Genomic DNA, 25,743 nt, shown 5'->3' on the forward strand with positions numbered 1-25,743 from the left:
CTTTAAGCCCATTTAGCCATGTTTTAAAATATATTTTATTTATTTATCTTTAGAGGGGAAGGGGAGAGGAAGGGAAACATCGATGTATGGTTGCTTCTCATGCATCCCCTGTTGGGAAACTCGCCCCTGCCGGGAACTGGCCTGCAACCCAGGCATGTGCCCTGACTGGGAATTGAACCGAGATCGTCTGGTTCACAGGCCCGTGCTCAATCCACTGAGCTACACCAGCCAGGGCCCCATTTAGCCATGTTTTAATTATTCCACTCATAAAATGAGGTCAACAATAAAAATATATTTTAAATTTTTTAAAATAAATAAAGTAAGGCTAAGAATATATTTCAGACATCCTATTGCCAGCGTGTTCAGAGTTCAGGAACACTGAAATTCCCCTGCAGAATTTAGTGCAAAAACACATGTTAAAAATCAGTAATTAGAATTGAGATTCTAAATACACTGATTTAAAAGGGTATGGCCCCAGGAGTTTATAAAATATTTATAAATTCCACTAAATCTCCTTATATTATATTCAGGAGCAAATATTCAAAAGCGAAGGAACAGTCATGGAGGAAGGAGTATATCCTTGGGTAAATTTTAAAATTAGCATTCGTTGGAGCCAAATCAGGTTACAGCCAGCCATCGTACAGAAATATGCCTGAGCACTAAAGGGCACTGCTGTCTGCCACATCCGACTGCCTGGCACCCAGGAAACGTCTAGACAGAGTCCTCTGAGGTTCACGGTTGAGCCTCTAGGGTCCGCGGTCCCACTGCCTGGATCACATTCAGGCTTTCTGACTTTACCAATTTGGGTCAGCTACCTTCAGCCCTGTGGTTGCATCCTCTGTTGGTGGGGAGAAATTATAGGAACTGCTTCCTGGGGTTTCCGTGAGGACCACACAAGTGACTGAATGTCCCCTACTTGGAACGGTGGCTCCCAACTCATAAACTCTAAATACATTAGCTATTGTTTCATCTCATTCCCAAATTACTCTTCACATTTTCACAAGTCTTGATTTATAAAGGCCAGTTTACATATCCATAGGTGCATTTAATATCTCTGAGGGGAAAATATCCCAGGAAACAACTCATTTTGGTGGGGAGGAGAGCATTCAGTACAAAAAAATTAGTATCTTTTACTAGAGAAGGCAAATACACGAGATGCCTGACAGGTGTTCACAGGGACAATCAGTCCTAAGTGGCACCAGGGTGACCCAAAGAAAAGAGGGGGACGTGAGGAGGTCAAGTCAAGCAGGGGAAGAATCTTATGCAGAAAAAGCCTAACATATCAGCGTGAACCCCAACCAGCTCTGCTTCGCTAGAATCAGGGAGACAGGGTACTTGGGGGTCCACACCCCCATTCCTCTTCAGTCCTGAGAGTGAGCGTAAATTAAGAGCCAGTATTTATTGAGCACTTACTAAGACTCAAGCACTTCACATGTGTTCACTCATTTGATCCTAATAACAACTGTGTAAACCAGATGGACTTATTAGCGGTAAGATAAAGTAAGAAGGCACGGAGGCGTTAAGTAACCTTCCCCAGGGACACCGCTGGGTGGAAGTGGAGCCTGGAGTCACACCAGGCAGTCAGATGGGAGACCTCAGCCTCCCTTATAGCACCATTTGGGGCAGTTTCTTAAACTCTCTGAACGTCAGTGTCTTCATCAGCTCCTGGAGAACTCTTGCAGAGATAACTTAGATGATGTTTTCAGTGCTTTATCGTGCTCAACAAATCTCACTGTTTATCATTGTACCAATGAAAGGTTTGTCCACTGTGGTTGGGTGGGAGAAGTCTAAGGCTTGTTAACTTGCTGATCTCAGAAGAAAACGAGTCCAGGGGTCTCTGCTCTACGCCTCCCTGGGGTGCCAGTGCCCCACCTCCCCCCGGGGACCCAGGGTGAGCCCCCGCCCCAAGACACCCGTTGTCACCACACTTTCCCACCGTGGTCCCCCTCTCTCCTGCCCAGTGGAGCTTTGCCTCTTTGGAAAGAGACAGAGATGCTTTTGGCAGCCCTTGTTTTCCCAAACAGGCTTCCTTTATATCTGGAACTTCGACTTTGCATCTCAGAATCAATCTTTCTGTGTCGTTCTGCTCGCAGAAATGGGCTGTGAACCGAGGGGGCATCAGGCCACCGGCCTTCCCAAGAGCAGATGGAACTAAATGAGCATGAGCATTTATAAAAACGGAACTTACTAAGAATGATTATTAACAATTACTTGTGTGATATCCTCATTATTACATATCTAACTTAAGACATGATCAGGCACTTTGGTATCACATTTTCTTATCAACTATTATACTTCATACTTTCCATCTACACCGAACAACTCTGAAATACTAAAGGGTCGCAGTGGGAATGAGAGAAGCCACGGAGCCCTTTCTGCAGAGGCAAACGGTGGGTTCTCAGCAGGGTACCAGGAGGGAGGGGGAGGAACAACTTGATTAAGAGAATGCTGCACAGAGAACAGCAGCAGTAAGAGAAACCCAATAAAGAAAACACACCCTTGAGAAAAACAAAGAAACTAGGGGTTTTTAGATGGTTGAGGCATTAAATACACACAGAGAACACACATACAAACACACACAAGCATCCACCTGGCTGCTGTAAGAAAGAGACCAACCAGTGACGGGCCAACCAGGGACAGGGGCTCAGGGGCTCTGCTGTGCACTGAAGCACCATGGGCCGTGGACACCAGAGCCCTGATGGGGGCAGAAGTGCCCTTGACCCCAGACCTGCTTCACCTGGGAAGAGCCGAGCAAGTCACTGACTACCTACCAATGCCCAGACTGCTAATTCCTTTGGAGTCAGAGGCTAAACACAAGCAGAAAAAAAGAAAAGAAAAGAAAAGAAAAAAACAGAACATCTGCATGTTGGCTTTCCTTAGACGTTCCAAGGGAAGAGCAAGAAGTATACCTAACAGAACATTGTACTGTACAGATCGTGAACAACGTAAACAGATAAAAATAAAGTTGTCTGGAAGATTATCTTGTATCTTATGAAGAGTATATAAATCTATTGAAATGCTTTTGTTTGTGATACCTCCAGACATCTCATTCTGATATTAAATTGTTCTTAGCTCAGTGAAGCATTTTTCTTCACACTGCACTGAAAATGGACACACAGCTTCATCTGATCCCTTTCAGAATTCTGGGGTGCCCCGGCTCTCGTGAAATGGGCAATATTTATGTGTTTAGTTTGTGTGTTTTCTTTCCAAGGCATGGTCAGTGTGTACTTGATTTTACAGGCACACTCAGTATTTAGCTTAATATGTGGCTCATAGTAGGTGCTTTATAATAAACCAACTACCCAGGTCTCTCAGTCGTAAAAAGTCTTCGGCATTAATAATTTATTCTTAAAACAACATTCCATCAGTATAGGTACAAGCCAGTTTATTCCCTTTGATATATACAAAAAAATAATGCACAATGTGAATAAAAATAATAGTCCTTAAGAACTGGAAGCAACCTTGTCAACAAAAAACCCAATCACTCTCAATATATTATATTTAGTAAAGCAGGAAATGTAACTCTATATTTCAAAAATATTGTTGACAGTCATGAGAGCGGAAAACTGGGCCAGCCAGGAGGCCAGCTCCCAACCAGTCTCCTGCCGGGTAGCAGCTCCCAAGGCCATCCCCAAAATTACAGAAAGAGAGGTGCACTTGACCTGCTGTGGCTAGACGGAGAGGGGGTTATATGAAGCCCCACCTCAGAGGGAAGCGCTTGAACTTGGTGGTCACGGGGACCTAAATTTAAAAACCAGGATGTCATCGCCTCTCTGAGGCCTTGCACCTTTACCTGGAAGAGGATGGCAATATCTACCTTCAAAACTTGAACTTTAAAAATAAATATGTCAAAGTGTCTGACTCAAAGAAGACACCCTGTACCGGGCGATGACTATTAGGAGCTGAGAGGAACGGCCTGGACCCAGCACTTAATGGATATTCCCATCACTTTTTTCATTCCAAATCATCTTGACCTGTGAACCCCAGCTTCCAGTGGCGTCCCCGCCTAAGTCAGTTCAGCCTTGATGACTCGGTTTGCCGCATATACAGTGAGGGTGCCAGCAACCAGTCCTTCCTACCTCTCAGAGTTGCTGAAAGAATCGAATGAGCAATACCCAAGAAAGCCCTTAGGAACCCACCAAGGGGGTGGGGAGAGGGGATAGCAGTAGCTGTGCCAGTACTCACACTAATTTTCCCAGCACGGATAAATCTGGCCTCAAGTCACAACCATGGGTGGTTTTACTGAAGATGTTTCCATAATCTATTTTCCGGATAGAAAGTGCCCAGTGCATTGGCAGGCACCTAGAAACACACTTCTGAAAGGCTTCCAAGGCTGGCAGCCTCCATCCGTAGGAAGTGAAGTCATTCTGCCTCGCAAGATGGGCATTGCTCTCTGTGCACGCCCACCAGTTTCTCCACGCTCTGAGTATTTGCCAGTGTACTTTCTCAGAGGGGGTCTGGGCTATTTCAAAGAGAAGAGAGTCATCGTATTTTCAGCTCCATCGAAGGAGTATGACCATTAGTGTTAAGTTCTTTTAGAATAGAGAATCAAGCTTTAAAAAATAAGCATAAGTTTTAGGATAAAGGGATGCATTGTTTCAATGACAGACCTTATCATTTACGTCAGGATAACACTCTCCTTATCTGTATCACTTACTTGTTTCAAAGATGCTTCCTTTTGGACAGTTCAAATCCTAAGAGAATTACAGTGTCAAAAATTATTCAAAACAAATTTTAGAAGCTAACCTAGATGACATTTTTAAAATATAATGATTTCAGGTATTTTAATGAAGGACGCCAAAAACAAAAAAAAAAATACAAGTATTTTCTGTATCCTGATAACATACTGGCCCAACTGTACGTAAAATATTGGCATTCACTTTCATTTCTTGCCATTTAAAAATCAAATTAACTTTCTTTTAAGCAACACTGTACTTCACATTCTGACAATTCTATCACTTCATCAAGAACAGGTGCCGTGGACATAGAATGGGCACAGTGTACCTACCACGCACCCTAGTCCTCATTTATGTGATGTCTGCCTGGGTCTAATATTCGGAGCTCTTGAAATTATTAATGTTTACCAGCCTTGCTTGAAATGCATATACTTTTGTGACTGAGTAATAAAACCAGATAAAAAAGAAGTGTCCCCATTGATTACACAGTGATGGATAATGCGAACGTTAGCCAAACTGCCAAACATTGAAATGCCTGTTCTATGAGAAAATCTGCCAATCTCTTCTTTCTGTCAAATGTGTTTTTATACCTGGGCTCCATGAGTACGTCTGCATATAAATTCGATACTCTTCCTCCAGATCATTTGAAACTCCTTCATTATTTTGACCACTTCAGTCCATTAAAGGTTGGAAAGAGCCCCACACCCTTTAGGCTTCCACCCTTTAGCTGCCTCCGCCGTGTTACGTCCTGTCACTGGTCCCCTGCTGCAGCGCATTCTCACCTCTGAGCAATTGCGGGCACCCTAGCGTCACTAGAAGTGATACCCGTGGTGGCACAGGCCACAGGAATATCGCTCCACTGCAATGAGATGTGCCCAGTGTGTTGGAGGAGACTGACATTAAAAATACGCTTTCGAAAACAATGGTCAATCTAAGAAACTGAGTATGGCAGTGTTCTGTACAGGGAGAGACAAAATGCCCAACCCGGACCTGGCATCGAGGATGGCGTCACAAGGATGCCCCGGCTGGGCAGATTTGAGGGGTGATTTAGAGTTGTTCGATGTCCATTCACTGTGATGTGTAGTTAGCGATTTATTTTACTCTGCACGTATATCTCATTTCTTTTCTGAAAAGGAAATATTATAGGTAATATACAGTGTACTTGTGAAATAGTGACAAAACAAAACTAGAACTTTTAGGAGGGCCTCACTGTAAATATTTAGTTTTATACATTTGCTTTTTAGTTTTGTGCCGCAAGCAGAGTATTTATTAGCTCCATACACTGGGAACACATTTGGAGTTTCACAATGCATCTTGTGCACACTGTCTGGACTTAGTCATCTTTGACCTCTTCCAGTCCCTTTGATTTTATATTTATTTATCCAATTTATTTCTTCTCATGGAGCATTTAAATCTTTTTATTCTGGTGTTAAATTTTCAGATGGTCTCCAATCCTGATGATTACGGAAGTTACTATTTCTACTGCTGCTTAATGGTCTTGGGGTATCAGGGGTTTTGTTCTTGTTGCTGTTGTTGTTTTTAGTCGACTAGTGGGTATTGACCTTATTTTCTGCAGAATTTTTAAAATTAAGGATTGAACTTGTAACTTCTGAATGCCAGTAGCTACTACAGGATTATCCTGCCATCTCTTCTCCACCCGAGTACCCCAAATGTCATCATCAATGTCAATGCAAAACAATGTCATCTGTAAAGTGGCAGTCCGTAGGGTCTTTTGTAGTCCTTATCACAATCAGTCAGTCAAAGCAATAATGCCAGAATATCTCATTCAAAACCTAATGTTACACAAACTTCATGTCTTTTATTTCATCCAAGCTGTTAACACCTTCCGTTGATTGGTAATAGTAATATTCCTTCTCCAAGAAGTAAAATTGTTCTTATAAAATTCTTGGCCTCTTCTTCGTCAAGGGGGCGTTTGAGGTCCGACTCATTTAACGCCAAACGAGTGACCTCACACAGTGCTGACCCAGCTTCCTGTTGACCTTCCTAGTAAAGTGTCTGATGCAGAAAAAGAAGTATCTGCAGTTATGTAATCTGTAGCCTCTCCTGATAGGGAAGACGGCACACTTATGACCACACCAAACATATAATTATTTCTTCACAGTCTCACTGAAGTTAGGGAGCTAAACTTGGAGTGCTGATTTAGGCATTGCTTTGCTCCAATACTTTCAAAACTCCTCAAGTGGGAGGGACTTCCTACTAATTAATCCTCAGATTGGCATTCTAATGGGCTAAGAGGGAGAAGGTGGCACCGTCGATGGGATTTTTGCTCTGAAGTTTCCTTCCCCTATAGTCACTGGTTGGATGAATCCTGAAGAATATGAATGAAACTGAACTTGGACTGCAGCTCCTGCCTGGCTCCAAGCTTCAGCCCTCCTCTGAGTCTTGGTGTCCGACATTACTCCCTCAAGGGTTCCGCTTTTGCTACACTACTGCTCTCAGAGAGCTGACAGCGAGCTCCTTAGGGTTTCACTCATAATGACTTTCCAAAAGGTACTAGCATCTTAACAGGTCTTGAAGATCGAATACATATTTCATGGAGGAAGTATGCATTATCATGGAAGGTGGCAGATGGGAAGATGTGGGTAGAAGGTAGCACTTGGATTTTCTTCAAATTACACCAACTTGGAAGATTCAAGATGAGGTCTGATGTACCTCAGTTGTACACTTCTCTCTCTCACTGTGGGCATCCCCAAGGCTTTCTTGACCTCTACTCTAAAGCCCTGTAGTCAAAAGATTCAGCCCTACTGCATTGCTTCAGTGGATGAAGGTTTACTGTGAAATCAGGTAGTAATGGGTTCAAATCCCAGATATTCCATTAAGAAACTCTGACTTTTGGCATGCTGCTTTACATCCCTTAACTTCAGTCTCCTCATCTTTAAAGTAGGAATCATAGTATAACATACTTCATAGGATTGTGGTAAAGATAAAATGGATGGCGACTGAGACTTTGACTTACTGGAGCCCCTCTGAGAAGCCATGTTGAATGCACCTAAAAGCTTCCAAGGGCTCTGACTGGTGCAGCTCAGTTGGCTGGGTGCCATCCCACAAAGTGAAAGGTCACAGGTTCGATTCCTGGTCAGGGCAGGAATGCCTGGGTTGTGGGTTTGGTCCTCAGCAGGAGCACATAGAATATGCAACCCATCATTGTTTCCCTCTCACATCGATGTTTCTCTCCTTCTCTTTCTGCCTCCTTTCCCTTCTCTCTAAAAATAAATAAATAAAACCTTTAAAAACTGCTTACAAAGGATGGAGAGAGGACAGTCAATCCTGTGGCTCAGGTCTCTCACTCGTTTGGATTTGGATTTGCATGTATGTGAGAGCAACTGTCCGATTTGGGTTCCCATGGGTGTTCCAAAAGAGAGGAGTAGAGAAGCCCAAAGCAGAGAAACCATGAATGCCATGTGGTACAGCTCGGGAAAGGTGCTGCCATGTTTTACCCGCACAGCTCATTGCCAGAGTAGCAATGAGAAGAAATACATGGGCCAAGAGAACGTCAGCAGAACAAAGAGTTGTCTGATCACCCCTCTTTCCCGACTGCCGTGCCGCATGGCCACAGCTTCACTACTGGTGATGTTTTTAACGTTAATAACCGAACTTTTCTATATGAAAATAACAATGCACCTTGAACTTTTAAATAAAACGTCTTCGTGAAATTACCTCGTTTACGCAAGGGGAGAAGGTCAAAATGTGGGAGAGAGTTCCAGGGAGCCACGTGAAGTCTCGTCATTTGAAGGCGGTGTGCGGACTCGAATACCACGCTAGACTCAAGTTAAATCCTCTCTCGGCAAGTCATAGATGGGCGGTTTCCTCTTGGCATGGCTTCCTCTGTGAGAGTTGGGCAATTACGTTTATTTGCTGCATTCACTCCTCAAAATAGTAACGGTGTCTGAAGGAGCTCATCACTGCCTCCGCACAGTTAGTGCCCAATTAGCGTCAGTGCCCACCTGACAACCTGCAGGATCCTGGTGAGCTTACCCTCGGTAACAAGCGTAGAGGTAAGAACTCAGAGCACACTCATTGTACTTCCTTTCCTTCCACTGTGTCATGGTTAAATAAGGGGACATCAGCAGTGTCCCTGAAGTAAGTCCCTTTCCTTCCTCCTCAGGGACAACCAAGCATTCACACACATCCACTCTGAACCTGCCATGAGGCCTTAACTCACAGTTCCAGATTTCAGATTGAACTATCCTAGTTTCTAAAATCAGTTTTCCATGTTTATATTTAAAAATCCCACTCTTGCCCTGGCTGGTGTAGCTCAGTGGAGACCTGCAAACCAAAGGGTCACTGGTTCGATTCCTACTCAGGGCACATGCCTGGGTTGCAGGCCGTGTCCTCAGTGGGGGTCACGCAAGAGGCAACCACACATTAATGCTTCTCTCCCCCTCTTTCTCCTTCTCTTCCCCTCTCTCTAAAAATAAATAAATAAAAATTAAAAAAATAAAACCCCCATTCTATTATCCTACCATCCTTCACCCTTCCTTCCATTGTCGTTCACCAAATAGAACCTTATTTATTTTAACTTGCCTTTGCTTTGGCAGACACCTGCTTCCGTTTTGTTCAAAGGATACCCCCCAAGTTCCCTCGTAAATCATTGAGTAGGTTTCTAATGCTTCTCCTCCCAGGGCAGCTACCCAGGAAATAACGAGATTCATAAAATATTACCATCGGCAGTGGCTCTGCCATTGCACTCTTCTCCTTTCAAATGTTTTACCGCTACACTGCCAATAATTCTGGAGACTAAACATCCTTTCTGGGTAGTGACTAAAAAAAAATCACTCCCTGGACTTGAAAGTCCCCCAAAGGCATCACTGAATCTTAGTTTTTGCTAATTGCTCCATTTGAGAAGCTTTAAGTACAGTAGTTATGTAATTTAGAAATAGCGGTGATTTCTATCAGAGATTTAGGCATAATTCCACTCCCTCATCAAAAAGAATTTTCAAGTATTAATTCTGCATTGTGCTATTTCAGGGTTTGTACAGAGAGAATTATTTAAATGTGGTCACAAGCCCTTAGGGCTCCACAGACTAAGGAAACACTGGGAAGAGAAAACAGAAAAAGACATGTAAAATATTAACCAGAGAACAGAGCCTGGAAAGTGATACAAGTGACTATGAATTTAGTCTATTTTGTGCATGGATGTTTTACAGTTCACACTGTTGGTAAATATTCGAGAACAGAAGACTCAATGTATACTATGGTCCAGGCATTTGCAACCGGTATGCCACAAACTTACTGCAATCCTGATTATTTAGACAGGAGCACTGACCTCTTTTCTCTTAGACTGTCAAAGAAAGAAATGACAATAGTCAACACAACACTAGCCGTCCAGTGTGGATGCCCTGTCTTGAACCACACTATATTGGTCATATAATAGAGTTGCATCTTATTGGTCATGTCGCATAGGTTGCGTTGATTGGTTAATTCTTGGTACCAGAACTCCTTATATAAAGTATAGGCACCTAATTTTTTTTAAAGTCACTTTGGAGCAAAAAGTGTAAGCAATTCCTAATATTATTTGGGGGTAAATCAATAAAAATGATACCTATATTTCTGTCAGATGGGCAAAAAATAGACTTTTGGTATGCCACAAGATTTTAATCATCACTGTACATGTGCCATGAGATGAAAAAGGTTGAAAATTGCTGCTATAGTCTGTTCAGAGGTATTTTTTCATGACAGGTACTCAATAAATAGTGATGACAAAGAAGATTCTTTAATTGCAGTTGAAGCCCCTTTGGGACAAAGGATAAAAGGAAAAATAGAATCTTAATGAACTGCATCGAGATCAGCCATGCCCTAGTCTTCCTCCCACAGTGCCATGCGTCTCTGGTACTGAGAACCTTACTGGAGAATTCCGTATTTTACCTGGACATCAGCCCTGCCTTTAAAAATGTCTATCTAGCCCAGGATCTTAACATTCTCCAAATCCATACATACTCTTCTTATTAGAAACATTTCTAATGTCCCCAAAGCAATTATTTGAAAAATATAACCTACCAACCTCCACACAAAATAACATACCCTACTGACACTTAAATTTAAAAACTCAATATAATGACCTAACTGTATTATAATTGAGATAGATGACAAGTAACAGTAATAAAATAATAGGTCTTTTAATATTAAAAGACTGGATGAAGTAACCAAATGCTTGCTCCTATAGGTATGATATTCCTAAGTAGTAAAATTACAAATGAAGATTCATCCAGTGTGGGGTGTGGCATATATTGTTGCCAACACAGCACATTGGATTAGCTAGTGGGCAATTTAAAACATGATGAAATAGTTTGGGTAAAGTTCCAAACCAAGTAAGACACACTCTTCCTTCAATTTACATGGTGAATATATTCCTGGAAAACTCAGTTTATATTAAAAGGATGCCAAGGCATTTTCTATTTATATAAAAAATCGTGTGCTCTCTAAGGTCAACTAATCACAAACAGAGGTTTGTTTTGCTTTTGTTTTGTTTTGCCTGTATTATGTTCATAAAGGTTTCAATGTCTTGAGGGATACAGGAGTTTTTTAAATCATCTGAACCATCCTCAGTCTGCAAGACCTGTGGCCCACCTTCATCCACTTGAAGCCATCAGAGTGACCCATGTGTCCCCACCGGTGGCAGCAGGGAAACCCCAGGGCAAAGAGACATGTATGGTACAGCGGAGTCGGGGCTGCAAATCCACCATGACAGCTGGGGAAGGAGGTAGGCAAAGTAGAAATGGGGCCCCAAACCTGTCCGAAGTTCTCCTATATTAGCTTCCGGTGCCTGCTGTCACGAATACCATGAACTTTGTGGCTGGAAATAACAGAATCGCATCCCTCACAGTTCTGGAAGCCAGAAGCCTGAAATCAAGGTGTAGCTGAGCCATGTCCCCTTGGAAACCTCTAGCAGAAATGCCGGCTCCTAATGGCTCCAGGCATGTTTGGCTGGGGGCTGCATCGCTCCAGTCCCTGATTCTCTGCTCACGTGGCTTCCTCCTCTGTGTCCTTCTGGGTATCTCTTATATGGACAATTTGTCATTGGACTTGGGGTCCACCTGGATAATCCAGGATGATCGCATCTAAGATGCATCTTCACTTAATTATATTCACAAAGATCCTTTTTCCAAATAAGGAATCATCGACAGGTTCCAGGGCATAGGATGTGGACCTATCTTTTGGGGAGCCACCACTCAATGCTCTGCAACCCCCTTCCATTCTAGACTGTGGTCCTGTCATTCTTCACTGTGTCAACAAAAGACCCCTCTACAGATACCCAGCAATACACCTATGCTTGCCGCGCTGCCCCATTCAGGTCCACCTACACTAGCTTTTCCATCTTTACCTTCTTCCAACCAAAGATGCAAAGTTACTCAGCAACTTTGAGCATATGTCATTTCTAGAGATCCCAAAGAGCTCCCTCCTTTTGCAAAAGGAACCTCTTGAGCTCAAACTAGATAACCATGAAATGTGCCAGATTGACCAGGGGCCTCTGCCCCTTTTCATTAGAATTTAGCCTTAGAGACAGTGGTACAAGTTCTGAAAAATTTGGGCACCATAGCATGTGAATGACACATGCTGCAAAAAAAAAGAAAGAAAAGGAAAGGAAAAAAGACCTTTAGAATGAATATTTATAAATGTGTTCTTTGGAAGCCATGTGGGGACTGCCCTTTGCTAGCTCTGCTGGGCATGCTGGGTCTCTTCTGCAATTCTGCTAATTAAAACTTCGGGAAGAACTATCAAAGTCACAGTGACCTGGGTTGTTTTTCTCGGTAGTCTGCACAGATAAGATCAAGCCAGGTCGAGCAGTTAGCAGGAGTAAGGGAAACGTTGGAATCCACACTCCACCGTGTGTGGCTAGTACCACTCTGGCAGAGAACGCATTGCCCTTACCAGGATTCTGCGTTGTGTATACAGAAATATTCCTAATAAACGAATCTCATAAATGACATGCAGTGTGTATAAGCAGGTGATTCTTAGGTCTAGTCTTTGCAGAGATGAAAAACTTAAAATTCCTTCGACACCCCCCTTTTTACCGTATTTACATTATTATTGTCCAAATACCTCAACCAGGTTATGATTTTATCTGCATCCCATAGCAACATTTTTTTAAAACACTGAAAGCTTCCATTCCTATTATCATTGTATCAAGCTCGCATGTCAGTCATAGGTATCACTTAGCTCAGTGTTTCATCTCTTTTCTCACAGAAAATGCTTAGAAAACTGAACATTTCTATTTCAAAAGGAAGAATGTAAAATCTGAAAATAATGAAATGTAAACAGTGAATGGGTGCGACAATCAAAGACCTGTGCCAATTAAAAAACAACATGACTATGAGTATGTGTAAATATACATCATATTCTGAATTCACATGTATGAGTCATGTATATGGTATGTGTATATGAGCGTACACTGGTGTATCTATGTAATATTCACCGTGTGGTTGCTGATGTTGGTGAAGATCACTGAAGTGAGTCTAGCTATCCGATTTCCAAAGCAGACATCTATTTCTTCTATCAAAATCTTGGCTTCTGTCAAGAGGGTTGTGTAATCTCCACCTACAACCTGGCATTGCTCAGGAAAGAGATTTATTCTTGTTGTAGTTTGTGGGATCGGAAAAGTGAGGGTTTTTTTCCTGTGATTTTATTGATTTGTTGTAAAGATGGCAGGAGTCACTTACAATCATGAAAGATCATTATGCTAAAACCAAAGGCTCCCACAGCCTAAAACAAGCTTTCCGTTTCTTACCTTTTTCATCATCCATTAAACTACTTCACTTCGTTGGGCCTGAGTTTTCTTTCATATATAATAGGGACAGTGGAAGAAATGACCTCCAAAACAACCTCTTTGGTAATATAAAACACGTGAGATAAACAACGGGCACACTTAGGGAGGCGGTGCACAGCCGGAAACATTGAAACCCACGATGTGTATGCAGATACTTGAACTTTGCCACTACTGCTGGGCTCTGAATCAAATGCTGTCCATGTCGTTTGTAAATGTATGTTTGTTTCAGCCAATAGTTCGGCGACGGTATAGGAAATCAGATGCATGCTATTCGTGTATTGAACACCAAAGTATTAAGAGGAACTGTGGCCGTAAAAGTCATTTCTCCAAGACAGCCTAGACCCTGGTTTCTGCGGACTGATGTACCAGTCAAGGAAACACCTCCATTTTATAGGGGGAAAGACAGCGACTCCTCCCCTGGCTGCTCAAGGAGAAGGCATTTTAAATTCAGCCCTATCCCCTCTTCCACTCAGAAAACAGAAAAGGTGTGGCAATGAGAGCTTTCTCTTGATCCTCACTGGTTCCTGTTGATTGGACGAGACAGTAAAGGCAAACGCAGCCCGTGCAAAGTGAATATGATCCCAGTACATCATCTCCTGGTTGTAGTCCTCTGCCCAAGTCAGAGACAGATTATTTCTGGTTCTAAATTATTCATGGATCCTTAGAGGCAATGTCAGACATTGGCGAGGTGTTCCCATAGATCCTGGCTCCTGCCAGCAGCTCCTTCGTGAAGACACGCGGACTGCAGCCCCAGCTTCAGGTGCTGGAAAGCCAGCAGTCACAGTGTTTACAGCGCCTCCTCCTGGTGGTCCCCGATGCCTGTTCCATTCAGAGGCTCCATTCACTCCCTGGAGTGGGCCGTTAGCTTGATGAGCCCTCCCCACCGAGACACTCACTATGCACCTTTCTTCAACCTGCAGGAGAACCCTGACAAAGCAAGTGGTAGGCTTCCCCCCGAAAGTCAACAGATCTAGAGTGAAATAGCTCTAGGGGCAATCTAACACGGCTGGGGGTCAACAGTCTCCCACACCCGGTCTGGATTAAGTTACATGCAGCCTGAGTCCATTGTTGAGTGTATCTTAAGTGATAATTCTCACTCAGTGGCTGCTTTCAATGAGATGTCGATGTTCCAGGAAATTTAGCTGGAGTCGGCTGCAATCCAGTGAACGTTTGGGGGTCTTCCGATTACTCTCACTGGTTAAACACGGGGGTGGGAGTGTTTTCCTCCATAATTATGTTCAAGTGTTGCAATATAGAAGGAATTATGACGTGGGGAATGGAAGAATGTCAAGGACTGAAGGCTTACCAATAAAAACCAAAACCCCAAATACTTCTGATGCCTGCACACCATGAAATCCCTCGTTTCTATAACCTCACCACCAATCTCGTCTTCGGGAAATCTTGGGAAGGTTCCTTTTATCTTACTGTAGCACTGGAACTTTTAGCAAACACTTCCTCTGGCCCCCTCGTGTTTTACAGTCCCTCGTGTCCACAGTCAATGCGTTCTGTGTCCAGCACTGGCTGACAGTGAGTAATGTGCAATGTGGCCAGGTGCTGGTGGTGGAGGTGGTCGGGGAGACTGTGGGGATTGGAGCTCAACAGGTAGAAGAGGGACAGATGTCAGCAGTTTCATTCTTTCTGGATGGCCGGTCTCCGAAATTGTAAGTTATTTTTAGTCATAGGGAGGAAATTACTTGCTTTGATTTGTTTGCCATCAACTTTCACCCTTCCAAGAAGAAAATCGCTCAGGGAAAAGAGGCATTTGTCATCATTGAATGGTGTTGTCAGCCACCAGCTTCGGGCAGTTCTGTTTTACGGCTGGGCGTGATACTGTTTTCCTGTGCGTATCAACCAGGCATTCCAGGGCGAAAGCAGACTCAGCTCTTCCCCACAGAGTGAAGCATAAGCAACAGAGTCCAAGTGATCCCCAAGTTAGACATTGGCAAATTCATCTTTGTCCACCCTTTCTCTAGAACTGTGGAGTGTATTTCAGTCTAGGACAAGCAGCCAGCAGGTGCAACTTCAGAAATGAACCCATGAATGTCCCCCGCTTTCCCATCCTGCGACATGTCACAGATGACTTCTGACTGGTTCCTAACAGTAAAGACAAGATTTTTTTTCCTGCTTTACATAGCTAGTTTTAAAGCTCAGCTCCACTTTGTGCTGACCACGTCCCTTCCTGTCTTCAATCACTCAAGAACATTCCTTTTTCTGGCCTCTTCCATTTATTTTTTGATGATCCCAATGGTTTCTTCAAGGAAGTGCATATGGTGGACCTCACGACATAAAGAATGATAACTTGACAAACTACAGTGATGCCTGAATCAACAGTGAAAATACTCCATTGTTACCTGTATTCTCTAGTAAGTAACGGTTGGAATGGAAAGGGGGAGGTTTAGAACAGTTTTATTGAAATTGAGGAGATGTCTTGTATCCAGAGCCCTCTGAATAGCAAAGGAATTCAAACCCAAACATGTGGACTAAGGTCTGTCCCACTGTCCCCCACCACCAGCCTGAGCCCCATGCAGTTTGAAAAGGGGCCCTCGTGCAGGCTTTCTGTCAAGGTCAAGAACCAGCTTCTGTCTTCACATGACCCTCCGAAGAGGGCAGAACTTCACAGCTGGAGGGAGGTACGGACTCACGGGCCCGTCTATTGGGTTGACGTCCAGGAGGTTCTGAAGCAGGGCACTGTCCTGTGCATGCACACGAGTCAGCTGCAGCCAGGCTCAGTCCCCAAGACCAACTGCTCCATGCAAAACAGGCACCAGCTGGAAAACCTCTCTCTCTTTGTCACGGCCACGGTTGGCCATGACAAGAACTATTTGAGAGTGGGAACATGAGGTGGGTGCAGGTGTCTCCTGGCACTGGCAGGGAAGGACAAGACAAAGGGCTACAGAGTGGCATGGTCACTGGCATCAAGTACGCAGAGAAGGAGGAGCGGGACTTCGATGGCTCCACTGTGAACGTGGGCCAGTGTGTCGTTGGGCTCCAGATGAGCACCAGCATGGGTGCCAGCCAGTCGGGCATGATGGCAGATGGCACGAGAAGGCACCTGTACGACCCCAGGAGCCATTCTGCCACCCATGGGCCATTCAACCATCAGCCTGCAAATGGGCACCAATGGGTGTGCCAGCCAAGTGGGCATGATGGCTCCCGGGACCCAGTGGAACATCTATGACACCATGCGGGGGACCAACAGGTGTGACAGCTCCTCCATGTCTCTGAAAGCGGGCTGCACGCAGGGTGCCAACCAGAGTGGCCAGGTCTGTGGCCTGGGCTGAGAGCTACACGACCCCAAGTACTGCCCACAAGGCCCAGTAGCCGATGGAGTTCCAGGGTCAGCTGGCCACTACCCAAGCCCAGGGAAGGCCCAGAGTACCACCCCCTACTAACAAGAGGAGGCAGTCTACTGAGGCTCCCCTTGGGGGATGTCTCCCCACATCATCTCCCAATCTGGGATTTCAGGGTTTCCTGTGTTTTCACCCTGTTTTTCTATGTGTTCAAGTGCTTCCAGCTGAGGGCCTGTGAAGGCCAGAGCCAGATGCTGTGGGGTGGGGGTCCCCACCAGGGCACATCCGGGTAGCAGATTTCCCAGCAGGCTTGGGCCAAGGTGTGGAGGGGAGGAGAAAGCTGTGCAAGGAGGACAACTGGCCCCAAGGGCTTGTTTTGCTTCCACCAATCTTCCCTTTGCTCTGCTGATCAGTATGCGGTTTCTGTACCCACAGAGGTTTTAGGCAGTTGGGGAACAAATGGGGAATATGGTGGAGGTTGTGGAGGGAGTGCTGGAACGGAAGTCCACTGGGAGAGGGACAGGCCACGGTCCCCAGATATTTTAGGCACCATGAGGAACTGGATTTCCCCAGGACCCTCCCAGGGGCCCCGTGACAAAACGGAGGCCCAGTCAGGACAATAGGTTCTGAGTGGTGGAGGCTCCACCAGGCAACCCCTTGCCATACTTGCCCCCCCTCCCTGGCCAGGTACTGCCCAGGGACCCCCACCAGGAGGCCCGCGCTGGGCCCAAGAGCCAATGTGAAGTACCAGCTGAGAAGCAAAGGCCACAAAAACTTCTTTTTAAAAAGAAAAATAAATGTGGAAGAAAAAGTAGATATGTCCAACAGTATATTAATAAATAATCATATTTCTTTATTGTAATCAGAGAATCATTTTTCAAATAAGTAGAAATAATGTATTATGACATACAAGAATTATTATTCTAATAAGAATTATTATTGTGAAAAAACTTTTTCTTCATTTAAAATTATTACAATTTTTTGTTTCAAAGAGCTCTTCAGACATAAAATTCTCTTATGAAGGGCATGTATCAAAAAATACATAAAACTCTAAGCTCACAAAAGTTTCAAGAATTGTTTTTCTTTGATAGAAAATGAAAGAATTCATAGATTTTTTAAATTGTTCGTTGAATTTATTGGGGTGACAGTGGTTAGTAACATTATATAGGTTTTAGGGGTACAATTCTACAACACATCACGTGTACATTGTACTGTGTGTGCACTGCCCCCAAGTCAAGTCTTCTTTCTTCACTATTTACCCCCGCCCCCAGCCCTCTCCTACTTCCCCCACCCCCTTCCCTCTGGTCATCATCATACTATTATCTACATCTAGAAGGTTTTTAGTTTCTTTGCTTAGCAGGAGTTGTAAACAAACAGTCCTTAAGCATCGCTAATCACCAAGTATAACAAAGCAGAAGAAACTGTGTCCTGTCCAATCTTTCCAGACCATGGGCCAAGCCTACCCTTGGTCTCCAACCCTCACCTCTACTCGATTTCAGGCATGTTAACCCGTGTCTTTCAGGCACAACTATGTCTAATTAACTTTTGGATATCCTGGGCTTATCACAATGCCACCATTTGACCCTTCAATCTTTTTGAAGGAATGAAATTCCTCTNTCTGGTCATCATCATACTATTATCTACATCTAGCAGGTTTTTATTTTCTTTGCTTAGCAGGAGTTGTAAACAAACAGTCCTTAAGCATCGCTAATCCCCAAGTATAACAAAGCAGAAGAAACTGTGTCCTGTCCAATCTTTCCAGACCATGGGCCAAGCCTACCCTTGGTCTCCAACCCTCACCTCTACTCAATTTCAGGCATGTTAACCCGTGTCTTTCAGGCACAACTATGTCTAATTAACTTTTGGATATCCTGGGCTTATCACAATGCCACCATTTGACCCTTCAATCTTTTTGAAGGAATGAAATTCCTCTTTGAACCCAGTTTTTCCTTCTTTCATACCTATCAATTCGGCCCTTGTCCTTCTTGTGAAGTTCAAGCCCACAGCAATTCCCTGAGCTTCCAATTAGTGTATCTCACTGGAGTTCTCTTCTTTCTCTCCCCAGATGGGAAGTCAGTGCCAGCCACTTCAAATATATGTCAACACTCACTTCCCAATTTTCGTCTCCCTTGTCCGTTTGTAAAATTTGTCTTGCGATTCCTGAAATGCTCTATCCTCTTCTCTGCCCTCAGGCAGCCAAATTCTGCTGGAAGATGCCACAGAATGAGACCAAATACCTCCCAGAGCCAGACTGTCTGAGTGAATCATACAGTTGCTGGGAAACCCATTTCATTCCCCTATTGTCAACCCAGGCACTTAGTGTTGCGGTCAAGTGCATGGGCTTGGGAGCCAGGGAGTCGCAGGTGTGAGTCACCGACCCGCCTCTCACTGAGGGTCTTCAACAAGTAATGTTCTCTAAAGATCTCATTTTCTACATTAAAATGAGAGAGCCTTCACAGCACACACTGAAACGAGCTGTGGGGAAAATGGAATGAGCTCACGGAAACCAGTAAGCACAGTTCCTGGAAAAGTGAATCCCCTAAATAAACAGTCAGTGTTATCTTTTTACTGATTACTGCACCCAGGACCAAACAACCAGAGGGGCTCCTGAGTGTATCAATTCTTTCTGGCCTTTTTACTTCTCTCTTTGTATAGTGGATGACGAAGACATTCTTTCCTGTAACAACTTGTCCTTTAACCTGTGCTCTTGACTTCTGTCTATCCTAAACTTCCTAGTCTCCATCTTCCATCTTTTTCTCTATACTGCGGAGTTCCTTCCTCTTTGGGTAACAAACATGCCCAATTTCTTCCTTCCCTCTCTGCGATACCTCTATTTCAAGTTTCTACACCACAAGTCCCCTGACTTTACTGCCATAATTATGGAAATGGAGCGTGTCATTTGTTTAAGATTTCACTTTACTTTTTAGAGAGAGGGGGAGGGAGGGAAACCTCGATGTGAAAGAGAAACCTCAAACAGTTGCCTCTTGTACACTCCCTGATCTGAGACCGAACTTGCAGCCCAGGCACATGCCCCAGCTGGAAATTGTACAGATGACTTTTTGCCTTGTGGGAAGATGCCCAACCAACTGAACCACACCATTTAGAGCTGGAGCATATATATTTTTTAGATTTTTTATTTATTTATCTTTAGAGGGGAAGGGAAGGAGAGAAGGAGAGAATATAAATGTATGGTTGCCTCTCGTGAGTCCCCTGCTGGGAACTGGCCTGCAACCCAGGCATGTGCCCTGACTGGGAATCGAACCACAATCGTGGCCCACGCTCAGTCCTCTGAGCTACACCAGCCAGGGCTAGAGCTGGAGTATATCTTGGTGCCTCTACTCTCTCAGAACTCTTCACTCCTCGAATTTATCCCTTGTAATCAGGATGCAACAAGAACCTGTTCTAGTGAATAGATCCACTGGATATTACACAGAAATTATTCTCTCCAAGCCACTACTGACCTCTTAATCACCAGTCATGCCTTCTCTCTGGAAATCTCTCCCCTTTCGGCTTCCAGACCCAGTTATCAGCATCTTCCACCTGTTCTTCCCAAACCGTCCTTGGTTGTCTCCAGTACTGGCTCCTCTTCCTCTTTCAACCGGCCAACAGTAACCTCTCTTGGCAAAGACGCGTTCTGTTTTCAGCTTTCTCTGCTCTCTACTAATCGATTTCCATCGTTCTGAAATTGTTGACTCTCCTCTCTATGAAGATGATTCCTGGATCTGAATCCCTAATTATGGCTGCAGTCCTCAATTCCAAGCTCAACACATAACTTGCAGGATGGCACTTCCCAACTTTCATTTATCTGCAGCATTTTAACTTAAACCAGCAGAGTCAGCCTTGTTCTGCCTATTACCTTTCCAACGACTTTTCTATTTCTATAGAAGTGCCACAACAGCCCAGCTGACATTGAGAAGGCATATTTAATGTCCTTCTGTCCAAATGCCCCAGAAATGAAATATCTATCAGGTCTACAAACCACCATATATTTCTCATATCTACACCTTCCTTCGCTCAAAAGTCTATCATTCTACTTTAGGCTTTTATTTTCATTCTTTGTGGGAGTTTTGCAATAATCCCCTAGTCGGTTTTCCTGCTTCTAACTTGCTTCCTTATCATTCTCTATATTTTGCTGATCATGTGACCGGCCTTCTTGAAAACCTTCAGGGACTCAAGTCCAAATTCCTCTTCCTGGCACCAGATTCTCTATCCACCTCCCCTTTCCATCTGTGCATCTCTGCGCTCTGTGTAGAAGAGCGTCTCATCTCCAGGGAGCCTGCCCAGTTGTTCCCCAAAGTGCTTGCCCACATTTGATGGTCTCTGCTGCTTTCTCTCAGATTCTGTTGCCTGCCTTCTGGACTTCCACTTCATCCCATGCGATGGATGAATTTCTATGGATTCTTCAAGATGCTGCTCAAATACAACTTTTCTGAAGCCTTCTCTGGCCCTCCCGACTGTTTCTCTTGTATGTTCAAAATAATGCAAACTTCTTATCATGTTGTTTGCCTGTCTTAACTAATGTTCATCGTCACCAGTCTATCAAAAAAAAAGAGATTTCTTTGCATTTCTTTGTATCTCTCATACCATAGGATATGTTCTGAGGAATAGTAATACATTGCATTGGTGAAATGGACTTCTATACAGGAATACGGTATAGAAGATAAATAAATTTTAAAAAGATAAATCTCAAAGATATGGAGAATCCAACAATGTCATGAATGCCATCTGCATGTCACCTTATTTTTGAAACATGTTTAACCATTCGTTTTCAGCGAGGCATTCACTCCGAAAGGAATTTTAAACTGTCACTAATTCTATAAAGTTAATATTTTACACGGCACTCAAAATAGAGTCCAGTAACCTTCAGACATAACCCACTGCCATGACCCCCACCCATGACCCACTCTGACTTTGTCAACACAGGTAGTGTGCTCTACGTCTCAGTCATAGTCTCCAAAACTCAGCTATTTACTGTCTTTGAACTCATCGAGCTGTCCGAGGCACTGACCTCTGTTTTGTTGCTTATGACCAGCCCCTTCCTGGCTTTGTGTCCTTTACTCTCTAGCTTTACCCCTGGTTTTCCACACCAGACACTTTCTTGCCTTTACATTCAATGTGTTCCTCCTTGGCCCCCGCCCCCGCCCCGCCGTGCCCCACAGGCAAACTGCGCCACCCTGAATGCCTTCTCCATACTACACAGGTCTCAAGCTTCCTGAAAAGACCAGACACATGCACAGGCTGCTCTCAGCACCATTCAGGGCCTTCCCTTCCTCCAAGTCTCATGAGTTTGCTCAAGCACGATTTCCTCCGGAGAAAACTTTCCTCATCAAACACGCCACGGGCTTGCAGGCTGGTTAGACACCCAGCTGCTATCTATGTTTCAATAGTAATGTGTGCCCACTTTGCCGGTGTTCCTTCAGTAAATATGTCCTAGAACTATGTCCTTGGACTTGTCTACATGATCAGTACACAGGAGTGAACAAAGCAGACAGACATCCTGGCTGCTGAAACTTAAATTCTAGTGAAGGAAACATCAAATGCCTAAGGAAAGTCATGGGTAATGTAAAATCGAGCTATAACAAGCAATAGGGCAAAAAGCAGAGAAAGGGACTATCCTATTTCAACTGAGGATGTAAAACATTTTTGTGACAATTCAACCCTTATGCCACAACATAAGATTCTAGGACAGAGAAGTCTTCTCTTAGGAGCTGAAAGTCAGTGTTAAGTACAATCCTACATAAAAGTAAATTTCCACATTTAAATTATCCATGTACATATTGAACACATACAAATGTATTTACTCAATGCATTTTTACAGACAATTAAGTTGTTATATTGTTTGCAATTAAAAATAATTTTGGATAGAAGTATTTACTTTGGGGAGACTCAAACAGATTACCAGTTTTTGCCATGTATAACGCATACTTGTTGCCCAAATTTTTGAGGGGAAAATAAGGATGTGCATTGTACATAGGTATGATTACATATCATGGGTATGATAATGGGTATAATAACTCCATGTGTGATGTGCACAGAAACGTGGGTGTGCATTATACATGGCAAAATAGTATAAACTCATGAGATAAAGGGTCTGCTAACTTGTAAGTCTTTTCATTCATGTGCCAAATGTTAACCAGCAACCAATAAAAATATTGATTCCTGTGGTGGGTAGTTTCTACATTGGTTCCAAAGACCCCCACCTGATATCTGTGCTCTTATGTCATCCTGCCTACAGGAGTATGGACCCCGCCTAGTGACTTCTGTCTAGTGAAAGGAACAGGCAAAAGGGGTAGGGTTACACGTTCAGCATGAGGTCACAGAGGGACTTGCGGTCTCGTTCCCCCAGCCTCTTCTTCACCTGTTCTTAGTCTCTCTCCCACTTTTCTCTGCCTCTCCCTCCACTTTCTTGCGAGGCACCGTGGCAACAGGCCCACCTGGCAAGGCACCGAGGGCAGCTTCAGCCATAGCCAGTGAGGAAAGGACGAGTCAGTTTAACAGCAAACGAGGATCGGCGTCCCACCAACCAGCACGAGCAAGTTCAGAAGCAGCCTTTCCCACGTCAGCCTTCGGCTGGGGTCACATGTTTGGGCTTGGTGGTGGCCTCATGAGACATCCTGAGACAGAGGCACCCCATTGAGCTGCACCCAGATACCTGAGGTGCAGACACCAAGACCATAAATGGTCACTGTTTAAAGCAACTCGGTTTCGGGGTGCTCATCACACACAATAAATACCCTTCCCTTTGTGCGCTCTCTGGCACCCGTCTGAACGCTTGTTGGAGGAAAGGATTAAAGAAATGACAGGGATTTTCTACCGTCACCATTCGATTCTAGTTTCTTTTTCTTTCATTAGAAATGCACACGGGCTGACATAAATTAGGTCCCCAAATCACTCAGCGTTAAATCTAATTATTAAAACGTCCAGAGGCCAGATGTAGACATCATTTAGAATTACATTTCCTCACTTACTGTAATGGCAGAACTTTTCATCCCCTCACCAGTAAAGCAGCTATTCCTAGATGTGTTTAGAATCAATCAAAAATCAAATCCTGGGTCTGCTATTTACTAATTATAAGGCTTTGATGAGTAACTTAACTTTACTGAACTTTCTGACTTTCCAAATATGTCAAAAAAAAAGGTATCATGCACCTGAGAAGGTTTTTATGTAGATTAAATCTGATAATGTGTTTGACCAATCCTAAGCAAAAGTGTAGCTATTATAATCTGGCTCCAACAAGACATCCTGAAAAAAATTATTTCTCAAAACCCTGAGACCTAAATTGAATGTTTCAACTTATCTTGTGCTCTGAGGTGTGTTTGACCCAGGCCCTTATTAACTCCATTTGAAAAAAATATCTATAACCAAAGAATCTCTAGCTTGGGTAAGAACTCGGAGGTTGAATTGTCATGAAACATTATTGAATCATTCATTCTGAGCGTGTTGTTTGTTTATGGCCCTTGAAGCTTTACGAAATGGAAAAACAGATTTCTTTGTGTCCAACATGCAGAAATGCCAAAGAACACCGTAGTGCCATTAATTTTACAAGCAGGAGTGTCTTTATCCATCAAGTTCTTTCCTTAAAGCGTCATTTTGAGGTTGTGACTCAACTTGAAAATGACAAGTAACCATATTTAACTCTTCCGTTATCCACCCCTCCCCGCCTCCGCTGATACCCTGCATTGTCCCCAAACACACTGCAGAGTTAACAAGTGTTTTTGCTCTTGGAATAGGGCCCACTGTTTCTCAGCTATGAACCTGAAGGGAAAATCCTTCTTGAAAAGTAAATATGCTCTTTTCCAAGTCAAGTCCTGCACCCCAAGGACAGGATGCAATGTGGCTCAGTATGAAAATCCTTAACACACCAGGAAATGAGATATTCCACCTGGTATTATCGCCTGCATAACAACAAAAAGACATTAAGTATTTTAAAATCATCCTCCTAAAACTGAAAATATGGAATAACCTCTGTACAACTCTTTAGTTTAGTGAACTAAGGATATTTCCAATACGGATAAATAATAATGGAGGGTGGCTCGTTTCCTTTGAAACATTTTCCTACCCAAAAACTAACAAATAAAAAATGGCTAGAAGGAAAACATTTTTTTTTTTTTGCTTTCAGACACATAGTAGTTTTTCCCAACTGAGTCAATATTCAATTGAAATGTATTATTTGTTAACATATCTCAAAAATTTCAGAAATTTAACCTCAAAACAGGAGAGTACTTTTTCCTTTTGTGATTCTATGAACTATATTCTTAATCATAATCTTATGCTTAACTAGAAATAATGACTTTCCTATTTGCCTGGATTATGTTAATCTATCTCTTTAGCTATACATTTTAGAAGTAACTAACTACAGGCCAATTTTATGTCAATGTAGAACACTTTTTTACTTCTTAAAGTTGGTGAATTTCTAACCATTTTTAATATTATATTTAAATGTTTAGTGCAGTGTTTCTTAATGTATAGTTTTACCCTATGGTTACAAACTAATTTTTAAAGGTACAAACTTTTGTTTCATTCTTTCTGTTGGTTTTCAGTTTCACATTGACTTGAGGGCTATACTAGACACTTGTTAAAAAATTGAACAGAGGTAATTATATTTTGTCATTCACAAATTAAAATTAGGGAGTAGAATTTATGCAGTGCTGTAATGTAGTGTTCAGCTGCCACTGAGTAGTTAACCACTTTACAAAGTCCCTTGTGTACATATATAAAAGCAAATTGTTGGAATGCTAATGAGTTTTAGAAAGGACATTTTTACAAAGACATCATAATCGCTATCTTGCACTGGTGGTAGTAGTGATGAGTGCATATTATTACAGTGATTAGTATATTTTTAAAATAACCAATGGTGATATTAAATATGAACATGCAAATTCATGCATTGTTATCATTTGGTTTCTCCCAATATTTTTGTTATCACAGATCATTTTTCCACAGGTAACTTGTACACACAGACACACACACCTGGAGACACACAAAAAAGCTG

General features: G+C 43.2%; 1 protein-coding gene and 1 pseudogene across 1 annotated transcript in view; both read left to right on the plus strand.

The window, feature by feature from the left end:
• LOC118990715 (calponin-2-like) overlaps positions 1-16,853 on the plus strand; it is a 71,145-nt pseudogene extending 54,292 nt beyond the window's left edge.
• OLFM3 (olfactomedin 3) overlaps positions 1-25,743 on the plus strand; it is a 156,032-nt gene that overhangs the window by 55,247 nt on the left and 75,042 nt on the right. The window lies entirely within an intron of this gene.

This window comes from Sturnira hondurensis, unplaced genomic scaffold (genome assembly GCF_014824575.4).
Source record: "Sturnira hondurensis isolate 20B ecotype Veracruz unplaced genomic scaffold, ASM1482457v3 Scaffold0007217, whole genome shotgun sequence".
Classification (NCBI taxonomy): Eukaryota; Metazoa; Chordata; class Mammalia; order Chiroptera; family Phyllostomidae; genus Sturnira; species Sturnira hondurensis.